This window comes from Pinus tabuliformis, chromosome 1_1 (genome assembly GCF_031772625.1).
Source record: "Pinus tabuliformis cultivar Carrire ecotype Pingquan chromosome 1_1, CPIR1, whole genome shotgun sequence".
In the NCBI taxonomy this organism is placed as follows: domain Eukaryota; kingdom Viridiplantae; phylum Streptophyta; class Pinopsida; order Pinales; family Pinaceae; genus Pinus; species Pinus tabuliformis.
Genome location: NC_142297.1, coordinates 286,088,145 through 286,103,700, shown reverse-complemented (window position 1 = coordinate 286,103,700; position 15,556 = coordinate 286,088,145).

Sequence of the window (15,556 nt, the reverse complement as noted above, 5' to 3'; positions counted from 1 at the left end):
AATGGTTTTTTGTTTTTACTTGGTGAATGAGCTGCAGTCTCATGTGAATGTATTTGCAAGATTTAGAAATCAATCCTAAGTTTTATTTTTGATGCTCTAAGCTTTTACCTTTGTTTTTGCCATAAGTGAATTCTGTGTATTTATTAAGTCTCTGCAATAGCTTTGTGAAATCCCAAAATCAGCTTAGTGAATGTCATAGACCTCCATGAAATTACCTCCGTGGTGGGCGAAGGCGAGTTGCGCGAAAGTAGCTTCGTGAACCTCTCCGCATAATTTTTCTTTCAATTTTTCTAACATGGCATGAGAGCGAGTTAAATATTGTTTGTGTAAAAACAAGTGTTTTTACTAGCAGTAAGAATTCTTTTGAGGGTAGATTGTTTTTTAGCATATTTACCAACAAGTAGAATTTTTTCTTTACTCTCAGAAATGGCAACATCAAGCACAAGATTGACTAATCCTCAAATACCTCAGTTTAATGGCAAAAATTATTATTATTTGGCTATTACAATGAAGGTGTTGCTTTCTACTGAAGATTTTTTTGGATTTGGTGGAAAATTGTTTTCAAGAACCAGTAGATGTAGTAGCATACAATGCCTTATCTCAACAAGAAAGAGATTTTTAAGGGACAATAGGAAGAATGACTCAAAAGCCCTATTTTATATTTTCCAAGCAGTTCATGAAAGTATTTTCCCAAGGGTTGCAAATAATGAAGTCCAAGCAAGCATGGAACACCCTCTAGAAAGCCTACCAAGGCATGGAAAAAGTCAAGACAACAAAGCTACAAATGTTGAGGGGAGATTTTGAAACACTTTGTATGAAAGAGTATGAGAATATAGACTCATTTTTTACACATGTAAGTGGATTGGTTACTCAAATTAGGTCTGATGGCGAGACACTTGAGGAAAGAGGAATAGTTGAGAAAGTTTTGAGAAGTTTGCTAGCAAGGTTTGAGGCCATTGTTATGGCCATAGAAGAGACAAAGGATCTCTCACAGTTCTGAGTGGATGAGTTTAATGTATCACTGATTTCTCATGAACATAGATTGAATAGAGTAGCAAGCTCTTCATTGGAGCATGCCTTCAAGACACAAGTGTCAATTGGTCAAGGTCAAGGCAAAGGAAGATCATATGCTATAGGAAGAGGAAGAATCCCACAAAGAGGTGGAAGAATGATGCAAGAGCATGTCACTTAGAGGGAAAAATCTTCAAACATATTCCAAAAATCCAAAAAAATCTACAGGAAAGGGAGTGGGGTCCTTTAACCAATAGTTTCCATGATTTCTTAGTTTAAGACAGGGATAGAATTAAGAATAAAATATTCTATAATAATCGCCCATAGATAAGTGATAATTAATTTTATGCATGAATGCTTTAAATCACTCTATGTAAAATCATGATTTTGTAAAGGGTAATGGCCGAGGAGACTTTATCCAATGATTATAAATAAAATGATGGGAGGCTCAGAGTTGGAGTCGGGTTGGAAGAAATATTATCTGAAGAAAACCCTCTCTCTGTATCTGATTGTAAGGTTCTCTGTTAACTATAATTTGTACTGATATCTAGTTGCGATTCTTGCTTTCTGAAAGTGGCTAATGGAAATTCAGTTCAGTTTTTGCTCTTAACATTGATTTTAAGCTTGTTAGTGTGTTTTTCCTTACGTTGGCTCATCTAATTCCTCTTACATTCACTGTTAAGATTCCATGCGGAAACTCTATTTTACAGGGAGAATTCTTGAAATTACTTAGCCGCTATAGAGTTCTGGACTTAAGATTTTATAAACTCTAGTTCATTACCGTATCAGGTCCGAACCAATATTGCATCGGAGAAGCACAAGAGGAGTGAGAGAGCCTTTGGAACCGCTGAATGTCAAAGCCCCGAGAATCCGGACCGGAAATATTCTAGAGAAGGGCAGAAAGGGATGTCGGGTCTGCGAGGATGATCGCATCGCAAGTTCAGAGAGGGAGTGCCAAGTCCTTGGTGTAGCAGGATCGTCGATTGCGATCTCTAATATATACATATATATTATCGTATCAGAGGAAGGAAGGAAGGAGAGCCATACAAAAGCGCTGATAGTTTATTTTATTCCTTTGGAACAAAATCCCTGCTGATTGTGTATTTTTCCTGGGAAACATTGTTTTCTTAGTTTTAAAGCGCCGATAGTGTTTTGGGTAATTCCTTTGGAATTATAGACCCGATAGGAACAGAGGATCTGTTTGTCAAATAAAAAGAATTTATGTTCTGGAGGAAAACCATTATTGTAAATGACTGATACACCGATAAGTGAAGAAGAAGGAATCTGGTCTGAATTTGAAGAAATTGTGGATAGATTTATGAGGCTTTCCATATCGCTTGCAACTGGGCCACCATTAGTTGTATCAGAGCCACCATCTGACATTGGATTTAATCTCGGAAGCAGGAGAAGGAAAGTTACTATGGCTTTCAGATTTGGAAAAGGACGAGGACGTGGTGGAAGAGGACGGCGTGTTGCAAATGTTGAAGTAATGGAAGTTGTTCAACAGATGCAAGCTAGATTGGATGCATTAACAATAGGCAGGAGCATCGATGATGGAAATGTTAGTGAACCTGAGATTGAAGCTGTAGAGGAGGAAGCTGTAACAGTTACTCCTGAGATGAGGTTCTTTCAGTCAGTGCTGAGATCCACAACCACACCAAAGACTGAGGTATCAATATATGAAGGAGGACTGAATCCAGAAGAATTAATAGACTAGATTGATGTCATGGATAAATTCTTCTATTATGAAGAAACAAAATATGAGAAGAAAGTCAAGTTTGTTGTCACCAAGTTAAAAGGCCATGGAGTGCATTAGTGGGATGGTGTACAGGCAGAAAGGAAGAGACTTGACAAGTAGCCAATCAAGAATTGGAGCAGCATGGTAGCAAAGTTAAGAGGTAAGTTTCTGCCAAGTAATTATCAGCAAACCTTGTTTATACAAATGAAAAATCTAAGGCAGAGATCTTTGATAGTGAAAGAATACAGAGAGGAGTTCTATAAGGTAAGCATAAGAGCTGGAGAAGACCAGGATATAGATGAGAAGGTGGCTAGATATATGAATGGTCTCAGGATGGAAATTCAAGATGAGTTAAGTCTACTGTCTCCTAAAACAGTAGATAAAGCTTATCAAATACCACTAAAAGCTGAAGAAAAACTCATGAGGAAACAATCTGCCAGAGGGAGAGATACTTTCTGAGGAAGGGGAAGTCAAGTTGGTAGAGGGAGATCTACAACACCTAAATATGGAGCTAGTAGTAGCTCAACCCAACATGCAGTCACAGGAGGTGATGCAAGAGCTAGTGGGAGTTTTTCTAGAGGAAGAGGAGGCAGAGGAAGAGGCAGAGAAATAAGATGTTACAAATGTAACAAGCTGGGACACAAAGCTTTTGAGTGCCCAGAGAATGTAGAAACAAATAAGAGGAATGCCATTGTTTCTCAAGATGAGGGAGAAGCACCAGCAACAATAGTAACAGAAGAAGAAAATATACCATAGAGAGGAGAATCTTTGGTAATTAATAAAGTTTTGCTCAAGCTAGCAAAGGAGGTGGTTGAACCATCAAAAAGGAAGACTCTATTTAGGACAATGTGTAAAGTCCAAGGGAAATGTTGCTAGATGATCGTTGATAGTGGCAGCATTGATAATTTGGTCTCTACAGAAGTGATGGAGAAATTGAAGCTGAAGAAAATGAAACATCCAACACCTTACAAGGTGTCATGGTTGTAAAAGGGACATCAACTATTAGTAAATGAACAATGTGAAGTGGAACTTCAGGTGGGAAAGTATAAAGATAAAATTGTTTGAGATGTGATGCGAATGGATGTGTGTCACATATTGCTTGGAAGACCTTGGAAATATGACAAAGGAGCCATGCATGATGGGAAAAGAAACACCTACAAGTTTGGAAAGTATGGTGTCAATCATATGTTGATGCCTCTGCAAGAAGAAGATGTACGAGGAAAGAAGACTGATCTAAAAACTCTTTTACTTGGAGGAAAGGAATATTTGAAGCAGATTGAAGAAAATGAGGTAAATTTTGTTATAATTTGCAAGCCCAAGGTAATAATGACTTCTACTAAAGTTTCTGATTTACCCATTGAAATTCAAGAAATGTTGGAGAAATATTGTGATATTATTGTTGATGATTTTCCTAATGAATTACCACCCATTAGAAGAATCAGCCATCATATAGATTTGATTCTTGGAGCAAGCCTACCTAACAAAGCAGCTTATAGAATGACTTGTACAGAAAATGAGGAGGTTAGAAAGCAGGTGCAAGAATTGCTTGACAAAGGGCTAATAAGAGAAAGCTTGAGTCCTTGTGTAGTGCCGACAGTGCTGAGTCCAAAGAAATATGGAGGCTGGAGAATGTGTATAGATTCAAGAGCCATTAATAAAATCACAATCAGGTATAGATTTCCTTTGCCTAGAATTGAATATTTAATGGATTGCTTGAGTGGAGCAAAGTACTTTTCAAAACTAGATCTTAAAAGTGGGTATCATCAGATAAGAATAAGAGAAGGGGATGAGTGGAAAATCGCTTTTAAGACAAATGAGGGACTGTAGGAGTGGAGAGTAATGCCTTTTGGGTTGTCAAATGCACCAAGTACATTTATGAGGTTCATGAATGAAGTTCTTAAAGAGTTCATTGGTAAGTTTGTAATAGTATATCTGGACGATATATTAGTTTACAACAGGTCTAAGGAGGAGCATATGAGGAATTTGAATTATGTCTTACAAAGGCTACGGCAAGAGAAATTATTGTTGAATTTGAAGAAGTGTTCATTCATGAAAGAACAACTACTGTACTTGGGTTTTGTTATTTCTGCTGAAGGGCTGAAAATGGATCCGGAGAAGATCAAGGCAATCATGGAGTGGAATTCACCTACGAGCGTTTTTGAGGTAAGGAGTTTTCATGGTCTTGCTAGCTTTTATAGAAAATTCATCAAGAATTTTAGTAAAGATAAATGCACCCATTATTGAGACCATAAAGAAGGATAAACAACCATTTAAATGGACTGTTGAAGCTCAGAAGAATTTTCAACTGTTAAAGGAAAAAATCACTGAAAAGCCTATTTTAGTTCTGCCTGATTTTAACAAAACTTTTCAAGTGAAGTGTGATGCCAGTGGAGAAGCAATTGGGGGTGTATTAAGTCAGGAAAACTGCTCAATAGCCTATTTTAGTGAAAAACTAAATGATTCCGAAAAGAAGTATTCTTCTTATGATAAATAATTCTACGCAGTTGTGTAGTCATAGAAGAAATGGAGGAATTATTTAATGTCAAAAGAATTTATTCTTTACTCAGATAACTATGCATTAAAGTTTATAATGTAGTAGCCAAAGCTCAGCCAGAAACATGCTAAATGGGTAGAGTATCTTCAAGGTTTCCATTTTGTTTTGAAACATATAAATGGGCAGTCAAACAAAGTTGCAGATGCCTTAAGTAGGAGGAATGTATTATTTCAAGAGAGTCAAATCCAAGTGTTGGGTTTTGATTTTCTTAAAGAACTGTATGAGACTGATTCAGATTTTAAAGAGGCATTTGAGGCTTGTAAAAACATTATTTTGATGGATAGAAGTACATGGTTAGATTACTTCCTACAAGATGGACTGTTATTTAAGAAAAATCAGCTGTGCATACCAAACTATTCAATGAGAGAGAATTTAATCAAAGAAAAACATAGTGGAGGACTTGCAAGACATTTTGGCATAGAGAAGACCTTTGAACAGTTAAGCATATTTTATTTTTGGCCAAAAATGAAGTCTAAAGTGGAGAAGTATGTGAGGACTTGCAAAATCTGTCAATATGCAAAGGGAAGGAGCCAAAACACAGGTTTTTATATTCCATTACCAATTCCAATTAGACCTTGGGATATGGTAAGTATGGATTTTGTGTTGGGCTTACCAAAGACTCAAAGACATAATGATTCAATTTTTGTTGTAGTGGACAGATTTTCAAAAATGGCACACTTTATTCCATGTTATAAAACTAGTGATGCTTCTCACATTGCTAACTTGTTTTTTAAGGAGGTTGTAAGATTGCATGGATTTCCCAAAAGTATTGTCTCAGACAAGGATTCCAAATTTTTTGGACATTTCTGGAGGACACTATGGAAGAAGCTGGGAACTAAATTAAGTTTTATTTCTACCTATCATCAACAAACTGAGGGAAAGACCGAAGCGGTGAACAACAGTTTAGGCAATATTTTGAGGAGCCTTACTACAGAACATCCAAAGCAATGGGATTGAGTGTTAGCACAAGTTGAGTATGCATATAATGAATCACCTAATAGGAGTATAGGATAGAGTCCATTCCATATTGTTTATGGAATGCATCCAAGACGAATATCTAATTTGAGAAACTTGGGAAAAGAAGAGATGAGAAGGGCAAAGGGTGAGGATTTTGCTTCAGAAATATGAGAAATACATGAACAAGTGAAACAACAGCTACATGATAGCAACATTAAGTAAAAAACTAGAGAGGACATGAGGAGAAGAGAGGTGAACTTTGAAATTGGATATCTGGTCTTAGCACATCTCAGAAAGGAGATATTTCCAAAGAGGGAGTATAATAAATTGAAGTTCAAGAAAATTGGGCCATGCAGGGTGTTAACAAAGTTTTATGCAAATGCCTATGAGATTGAGCTACCCCCTGATGTTGGGATATCACCAATTTTTAATGTTGCAGACCTATACAAATATGAAGGCGAAAATGCAGATGATACAACACAAGATCAAGAGAACCAAGAGATTGACTGGGTAAAACAATTACCAACAACAAAGGAGTTGCAACCAGAAATAATTTTGTACAAGAAGGTGTTTAAAAAAACAAGGGGACAAGAGTACTTCTAGAATTTGGTAAAATGGAAGGATATACCAACCGCTAAAGCTACTTGGATTACAAAAGATATGCTATAGAAACTGGGCAGTTCTGTACAAGAGCTCATGGACAGGAGCCCATGAAGAATTTTGTCCTCAGGAGTTTGATGCAGGAGCATGTGACTTAGAGGGAAAAGTCTTCAAACATATTCCAAAAATCCAAAAAAATCTAAAGGCAAGGGAGTGGGGTCCTTTAGCCAGTAGTTTCCATGCTTTCTTAGTTTAAGACAGGTATAGAATTAAGAATAAAACATTCTATAATAATCGATCATAGATAAGCGACAATAAATTTTATGCATGAATGCTTTAAATCACTCTATGTAAAAGCATGCTTTTGTAAAGGGTAATGGCTGATAAGGATTTATCCATTGATTATAAATAAAATGACGGGAGGCGTAGAGTTGGAGTCAGGCTGGAAGCACTATTATCTGAAGAAAACCCTCTCTCTATATTTGATTATAAGGTTCTCTGTTAACTATAATTTGTACTGATATATGGTTGCGATTCTTGCTTTCTAAACGTGACTAATGGAAATTCGGTTCATTTTTTCCTCTTAACATTGATTTTAAGCTTGTTAGTGTGTATTTCCTTACATCGGCTCATCTAGTTCCTCTTACACACATTGTTAAGCTTCCATGCGGAAACTTTGTTTTACATAGAGAATTCTTGAAATTACTTACCCGATGTAGAGTTCTGGACTTAAGATTTTGTAAACTTTGGTTCATTACCGTATCGGGTCTGAACCAATATCTCATCAGAGAAGCACAAGAGGAGGGAGAGAGCCTTTGGAACCGCCGAGTGCCGAAGCCCCAACAATCCGGACCTGAAATATTATAGCGAAGGGTGGAAAGGGACGTCGGGTCCGCGAGGATGATCACATTGCAAGTTCAGAGAGGGAGCGCCAAGTACTTGGCGTAGCGGGATCGCCAACTGCGATCTCTGATATATACATATATATTATCGTATCAGAGGAAGGAAGGAAGGAGAGCCATACAAAAGCACCGATAGTGTATTTTGTTCCTTTGGAGCAAAATCCCCGCTGATTGTGTATTTTTCCTAGGAAATGTTGTTTTCTCAGTTTTAGAGCGCCAATAGTGTTTTGGGTAATTCCTTTGGAATTATAGTCTCGATAAGAACATAGGATCTGTTTTTCAAGTAAATGGAATTTTTGTTCTAGAGGAAAACCATGAGGCTATCAGTTTAATTGTAAATGACTGATATGCCGATAAGTGAAGAAGAAGGAATTTGGTCTGAATTTGAAGAAATTGTGGATAGATTTGTGAGGCTTTCCATATCACCTATAACCGGGCCACCATTGAAGCAGCCCTTCATGCTCAAGTGGAAGAGGCAATAATCAAAATCCGAGTCAAGGCCGAAGCCAAAATCAAGCACAAGGTTAGAGGTATGATAAATCTCAAGTCCAATGTCATTACTGTAAGAAGTATGGTCATTATGCAAATGAATGTAGAAAGAAGCAATATGACATTAGTAACAAACCAAGTGTAATTTCACAAGAGAAAATCAGAACCATGATATCATGTTTTTAGCTTGTAATGTAGCATAAGAAAAACATAGTGGTATATGGTATCTAGATTCAAGGTGTAGCAACCACATGTCAAGAAACATAGAAATGTTTTCCAATCTAGATGAAAGTGTGAAATTTGAAGTGACATTAGGGACCGATAGCAAAGTCTCTATCATGGGAAAAGGAAGAGTTAATATCCTAACAAAGAAGGGGGAGAAGAATTACATCTCAGATGTTTACTTTGTCCCCGGTTTGAAACATAACCTCATAAGCATTGGACAACTCATACAAAAGGGCTACAATGTTTTTTTCAAGAATGATGTATGCACAATTTTGGATAGGCCTCCAAGCAGATAGCTAATTGAAAAGGTTCATATGACAAACAATAGAATGTTTCCCTCAAAATTAAAATCAGATTTGCAGAAAGAAGGTGAAAAATCACAACTTTCAATGAACTCACAAGAAGATGGAAGAAAAGAGGCAGTTGTCACATAAGTAGACTTTCAAGTAGAGGTAAAAGATGAAAAATGGTTATGGCATTTGAGATTTGGAAATCTCAACTTTGGAGGTTTGAATTTGCTACATAAGAAAGACATGGTGAAGGGTTTACCACTCATAGAAAAACTAGACAACATATGTGAAGGATGTATCTTGGGCAAGCAACATAGAGAGACATTTCCAGTAGGAAAGTTAGTAAGGGCAAAGGCAGCTTTGGAGATTGTCCACTCAGATTTATTTGGACCAATGCAGACACCACCAATTGGTGGCAGCCACTATGTATTGACCTTCATAGATGACTACACAAGGAAGACATGGGTCTTTCTCCTAAAACAGAAAAGTCAAGTGTTTGAGTGCTTTTTCCAATACAAGGCTCTTGTTGAAAAGCAAAGTGGACACTACATGAAAGTCCTCAGGACTGACAAAGGTGGAGAATACATCTCAAATGATTTCCTTCATTTTTGTACGGAGCATGGAATCCACAAGCAATTTACAAGAAGGCATACACCTCAGCAAAATGGTGTGGCAGAAAGGAAGAAAATGACCATTATGGAGATGGCAAGGAGTATGTTGAAGGCAAATCATTTTCCAAATGACTATTGGGCTGAAGTTGTTGCATGTGTAGCATATATCCTAAATAGTTGTCCAACCAAAAGTGTCCAGAACATAGTTCCTGAAGAGGCATGGAGTGAACAAAGCATGGTCTCACCCACATGAGAGTTTTTGGATGTGTGGTTTATGCACATGTCCCAGATGAGTTGAGGAAGAAGTTGGAAAAGAAGGGGGATAAATGCATATTTGTTGGATACAGTGATGAACCCAAGGCATACAAACTCTAAAATCCATTAACCAAGATGGTCATAATCAGCAGAGATGTGCATTTTATAGAAGAGGAAGCATGGGATGGAATTTTAGAGAAGACAATCAATGTCAAAGCATGTATACCACATGACGAGCAAGAGGAATTAACAGCAGCAAGTAATTCCTCAAAAATGACTCCCTCTACACCTATTAAAGTGAAACAAAGTAGGCAGCAAGCAACACCATAAACAAATAATAGGACAATTTTGCGCAGCCAAGAAAGTGCTTCTCCAAGCACACCGTGAAGTGCAACACCAAGTGATATGTGAAGCCCATCTTCAACAAGCACAACAAGACCAAGATTCAGAAATTTAAATGAAATTTATGAGCAAGATGAAGTTGATAGTAGCGTTGGCTTGAATTCCTTATTTGCCTTGTTTTGTCATGTAGATGACCCAACCCATTTTGAAGATGTAGTCAAAGAAGAAAAGTGGGTTGTGGCAATGGAGGTAGAAATAGAAGCAATAGAAAGGAATGACACATGAGAGTTAGTGAGTCTTTCGAAAGGAAAACATGTCATTGGAGTAAAGTGGATCTATAAGATCAAAATCAAAATTGAGGGAAAGATTGAAAGGCACAAAGAAAGGTTAGTTATCGAAGGATATAAGCAGCAACATATTACACGAAGATGTTCGCACTAGTCGCACGGATGGAGACAGTGTGCGTAGTTGTGGCGATTGTCACACAACACAAATGGAGAGTATATCAAATGGACGTAAAATCAACATTCTTGAATGGAGTGCTGAAAGAGGAAGTGTATGTTGCGCAACCACCTGGTTATGAGGTTGAAGGCCAAGAAGACAAAGTGTAACGGTCGAGGAAAGCTCTTTATGGGTTGAAGCAAGCACTGTGCGCATCGTACAACAGGATAGATGCTTACTCGTTGGACAATGGTTTCGACAAATGTGACGGTGAGCCTACTCTCTACATCAAAGAGAGAGAAGGTAAGATTCTCATTGTCGTCTTATATGTAGATGATTTGATTTTTATAGGCAGTGATGATTTCCTCATCGCTGATTTCAAAGAAGTAATAAAGAGTGAATTTGAAATGACTGACTTGAGATTATTAAGATATTTTTTGGGCATAAAAGTGAAGCAAACTGAAAAAGGCATTTTTATCTCTCAATCGAAGTATGTGGCAGACATTTTGGAGAGGTTTAAAATGCTGAACAAAAAGTTTGCACCAACTCCAACTGCCATAGGGTTGAAGTTGAGCAAAGAAGATTGCAGTAGCAATGTCAATATGACATTATACAAAATCATGATAGGCAGCTTGATGTATTTGACCGCCACTAGGCCAAATATAATGTACGCAGTGAGTTTGGTGTCAAGGTTCATGGAGACACCCAAGGAGACACATTTGAAAGTAGCGAAAAGGATTTTAAGGTATGTCAATGGGGCAAAATAGTATGGAATTTTGTACACAACAATAAGCGATCCTAGTTTGGTTGGTTATGTTGACAGTGTGAGCAGGCAGTATCGATGACAGAAAGAGCACGTCAGGATATGTTTTTCATTTGGGCTTCGGAGTCATTTCATGGGCCTCCAAGAAGTAGCCAATAGTGTCATTGTCAACAACAGAAGCTGAATATGTCGTAGCAATAGTAGTAGTGTGTCAGGTAGTTTGGATGAGAAGGAAGTTGAGGGATCTTCGTCATGACCAAGAGGGAGTGACAACTATTTTTTGCGACAACACCTCAACAATTGCTTTATCAAAGAATTATGTCTTCCATAAGAGGATAAAGCATATTGATGCTAAATATCATTATATTAGAGAGTTTATTAACAATGGTGAAATTGTGTTGCAACACTGCAAGTCACAGGAACAATTTATTGATATCTTCACAAAGCCATTGGCATGTAAAAGTTTTGATTATCTTAGAAACTGTTTGGGAATTGTCAATGGAAGCAATTGTGATTAAGGGGGAGTGTTGGAAATAATAATCCCAACCACTGCAATAAACACTCTAATAGCAGCCATACTTGTTAGAAGCATTTTTGCACGTTGCGTTTCTGTTTGAAGATGGAAGGATTGAAGCCAAGCACAAACTATTCCAAAACGCAACAAGGAATTTAAAGAATTTAATGTATTTTTCTAAATAGATATGGGCAAGCATTCATTCAATGGCTATTGCCCATACTGCACAAACACCTACGCGGTTTTGATTACACTCAACAACAACACCATATTAATTATTTTTCTCTGTCATGAATTAAACATAAAATCGTATGTTGAGTTAAATATGAATGTAAAAGTTATTTTGTAGCAAAGAGGATAAGAGAGTAAAAAAAAAGAGCGAGGGTCTCTAAGGAGAAAATGGTGGAGCAAATTTTGGTGGGTGTGTGAAAACAATAGTTATTGTGTTTTACTATGTGTTATTCCACGTGAAGTTTTCCTTTTACTTGGTGAATGAGTTGTAGTCTCATGTGAATGTATTTGCAAGATTTAGAAATCAATCCTAAGTTTTATTTGTGATGCTCCAAGCTTTTACCTTTGTTTTTTCCATAAGTGAATTATGTGTATTTATTAAGTCTCTGCAATAGCTCCGCGAAATCCAGGTCCGCGAAATCAACTTTGCAAATTTCATAGACCTTCCTGAAATTAGCTCTGCAATGTGCAAAGGTGAGCTGCACCAAAAGTAGCTTCGCAAAATATTTTACTCTATCTCTCCACATAAATTTTTCTAACATAGAAAAGGTGTTGAACAGTAATGAAAACGCAAATGATTTTTACTTTTACCGTAGGCTTTGTTCAATAGGGACCATGGCTCACATGTGAACACTTTATAGTTTTAATTGTTTTATCTTGTTCTGTAAATGGAAGGGTATAAGTAATGAAGTCATGGGAAAAGTTGTTGGGGATGCACGTATTCTATTGGCTTATTCTATTTTATTAATGATATGAAAAGATGCTTATATAAACAATCTAGGATGTTGAGGGTGGTCTATGCAGAGAGACACCATGTGCACTTCTCCTTTATGTGTTCTCTTTATATGTGGGAGCTTTGCATCCTGTATGGCTTTATAGATGACCCGTCAATGGTTATACCTAGACTTGTATACCGAGATGACAAAATAGGGTGCTTACGTAGTTTAGGGTGACATGAGAACTTATGTAAGATAGCCTAAACTAGCATATGGTGATAATGGTGTTGGAAATAATACTGAGAGGGGGGGGGGTGAATTAGTATTAGCAAATCAATAATCATTTCATTTCCATTATCAGATTCATATATTCTACTTCAGTTAGGGCAACCCGCGTGTATACGCAACTGTGTTTAATGCAACTAGTGTATATCTAGTAAACTTATAATTCAGTTAGTTGATCTTCAATGAGTGCATCAGAGCATTATTAACCATATGAATAGTAAATAGGTGCAGTAAAAAAAAACAGATCATCACACATAAGAAGCACACATGAACACCATGATATAAGGTGGAAACCCATTGTGGGTGAAAACGAACTACTACAATTCGTCTTTATCTTCTTTTAATAAGAAACTTATTTTTACAATATTTCTATACTAGTTCAGTCTTATACCAGTATGCAGGCTTCTACCTGTAAAAGGCTACAACCTTCTCTCATTCTCCATATTCCCCTGGAAGGGAGCTACAACCCCCTTAGCTCTTGTACTAGCTGATGTACTAGTACGTAGGTGCTGGCCTGCAGAAGGCTACAACCTTCTCTTTTCTTCCAGGGACCACGTTTCATAAATTTTCAAACTAGATCCATAAATACAAAACAATCACTACTGCAATACAACCATTAACTCTGAATCACCCAACAACTGAATCACTGAAACCCTGTCATCAAAACACAGTCACCAGAACACAGACTAGAGCCCAGAACTCTGCAACAATCACTAGAACCAACAACAACCTAAAATATCAAATCTCATAATGTATATGCTACTTGACTGTGTCAAACCAGCGTGTATACACTCTTTCACTAGAGAGAACCCACATACAGATCTAAAAATAATTACTTATACCTTCGCTACAATTTTCAACTTCAGATATACCCAGAACATAAGATATAAAGGATAAGACATGTGTCAGTATTGAGATCTATTCATGATCATACCATATAGTGATAATGCATTTTAGTCTTCATGATCCCGGTCCATCAACCTTTATCAACCGCATAGGTGTCTCCTTAGTTTAGATCAAGCAAATCATCACAAACCCATAATGAGAATACTAGATCTCACACTTCATCAGATATTCATCACTTGCACACTTGCACTTCTTGGCCTAATGATCTTCTCCTTATATAGGTTTAGGCCTCTCTCAATACCATGGTCCAAAACCACGTAGAACCAATACCTTCGACCCAATACGCAGGGTCAATACTTCAGACCAAATACCATGGACCAATACCAAAATACCATGGACCCAATACCACGGGCCAAAAATTAGTTTTCCAACATGTATGCACCTTTCCTTCTGTGAAACTGTGTGTGTACATATACGTGCCTTTTTTTCTTCTAACCCGTGTGTATACGCGCTTTCATCAAGGTTAACTTGCGTATACCTCTCTTTAATCATTAATTCTTTGCTCTTGACATGCTGCACTATGATCTATCATATGAGTGAGTTGCCATCAAGGACAACACCTGTATCATACCTGTATCATAATGCGAACAATCTACCCCTTTGGACTTGATGGCAACAAACAAACCAAGTCACTCTCCCCCTTTGACATCAAGGGAAAAGGGCAGACCAAGGCATTCTCTTCCTTGATATACCTTCTGTTATCCATACTCCTCCTGAGTACTTGCTAAAATCTCTAATTTGTTGTGTTTTCCATGCTCCCCCTGACTGTAGGCAAGGTCTGCAAAAATATGTTCTATAAGAAATAACATGACTCTATACATCATAGATGACCTTCATATCCCAACCAAGTGGGGAGATACCAAATTTTTATACATGACTCAAAAACAAGAAGCATTACATCATCCATCCCATGCATAGTGGGGTAACAAAATACATCATATGATTTACAAAGACCAAGGACCTAAACAAGACCTTGATAGTTATCAACACCATGATAGTTATCAACAACTATCATACACCTTATGATCTACACCATAAGCATCTATCACTAGCATCGAGACCTGTAACCTGCAATCCATTCTCTTGGTCAAACAACAATCAGTAGCAAGATGTGTTAATAAGCATCATCACCAAAGACTTCTAACCATAATGCCAATAATGCATTATTCGAAGCATATGCTCCCCCTAAGCCTGTGCCAATCATCATATACCATGACCAAACCATTTCCTGAGTCCGTTCTGCTCCCTTTTCTTCAGAGCTCCATATACGCGACTCTACAACCAGTAACTCACGTATATTTGTGACTTATCTTCATAATATATGCGTATGAAAATTGGAATACTAAAGGTCTACACTTTCAGTTTCCCCTGTGTTTGTTATGTCAGCTAACTAAGTTGTGCCACATCTTTCTGTCTCTAATTTTGTCTTCTTCAATACCTGGAATTGTGATGATGTATGATCCTCTTGCTTTGGAGTTCGAATTTTGCTCCTGCATTCCCTTACTTTATGTCCAAACTTGTTACATGCATAACATCTTACATTTTTCATATTCCTCCTATAGCAGTCAATGGCTTTGTGACCAAACATATTGCAAGAAAAACAATATCCCTTGAAGTACCTGGAACGTGATGATCTTTCTATGTGACGGTCTTGAACCATTCTACTTCTGCATCTGGCTGCAACATGTCCAAGATTATGACATACATAACATTCAACATTATTCAT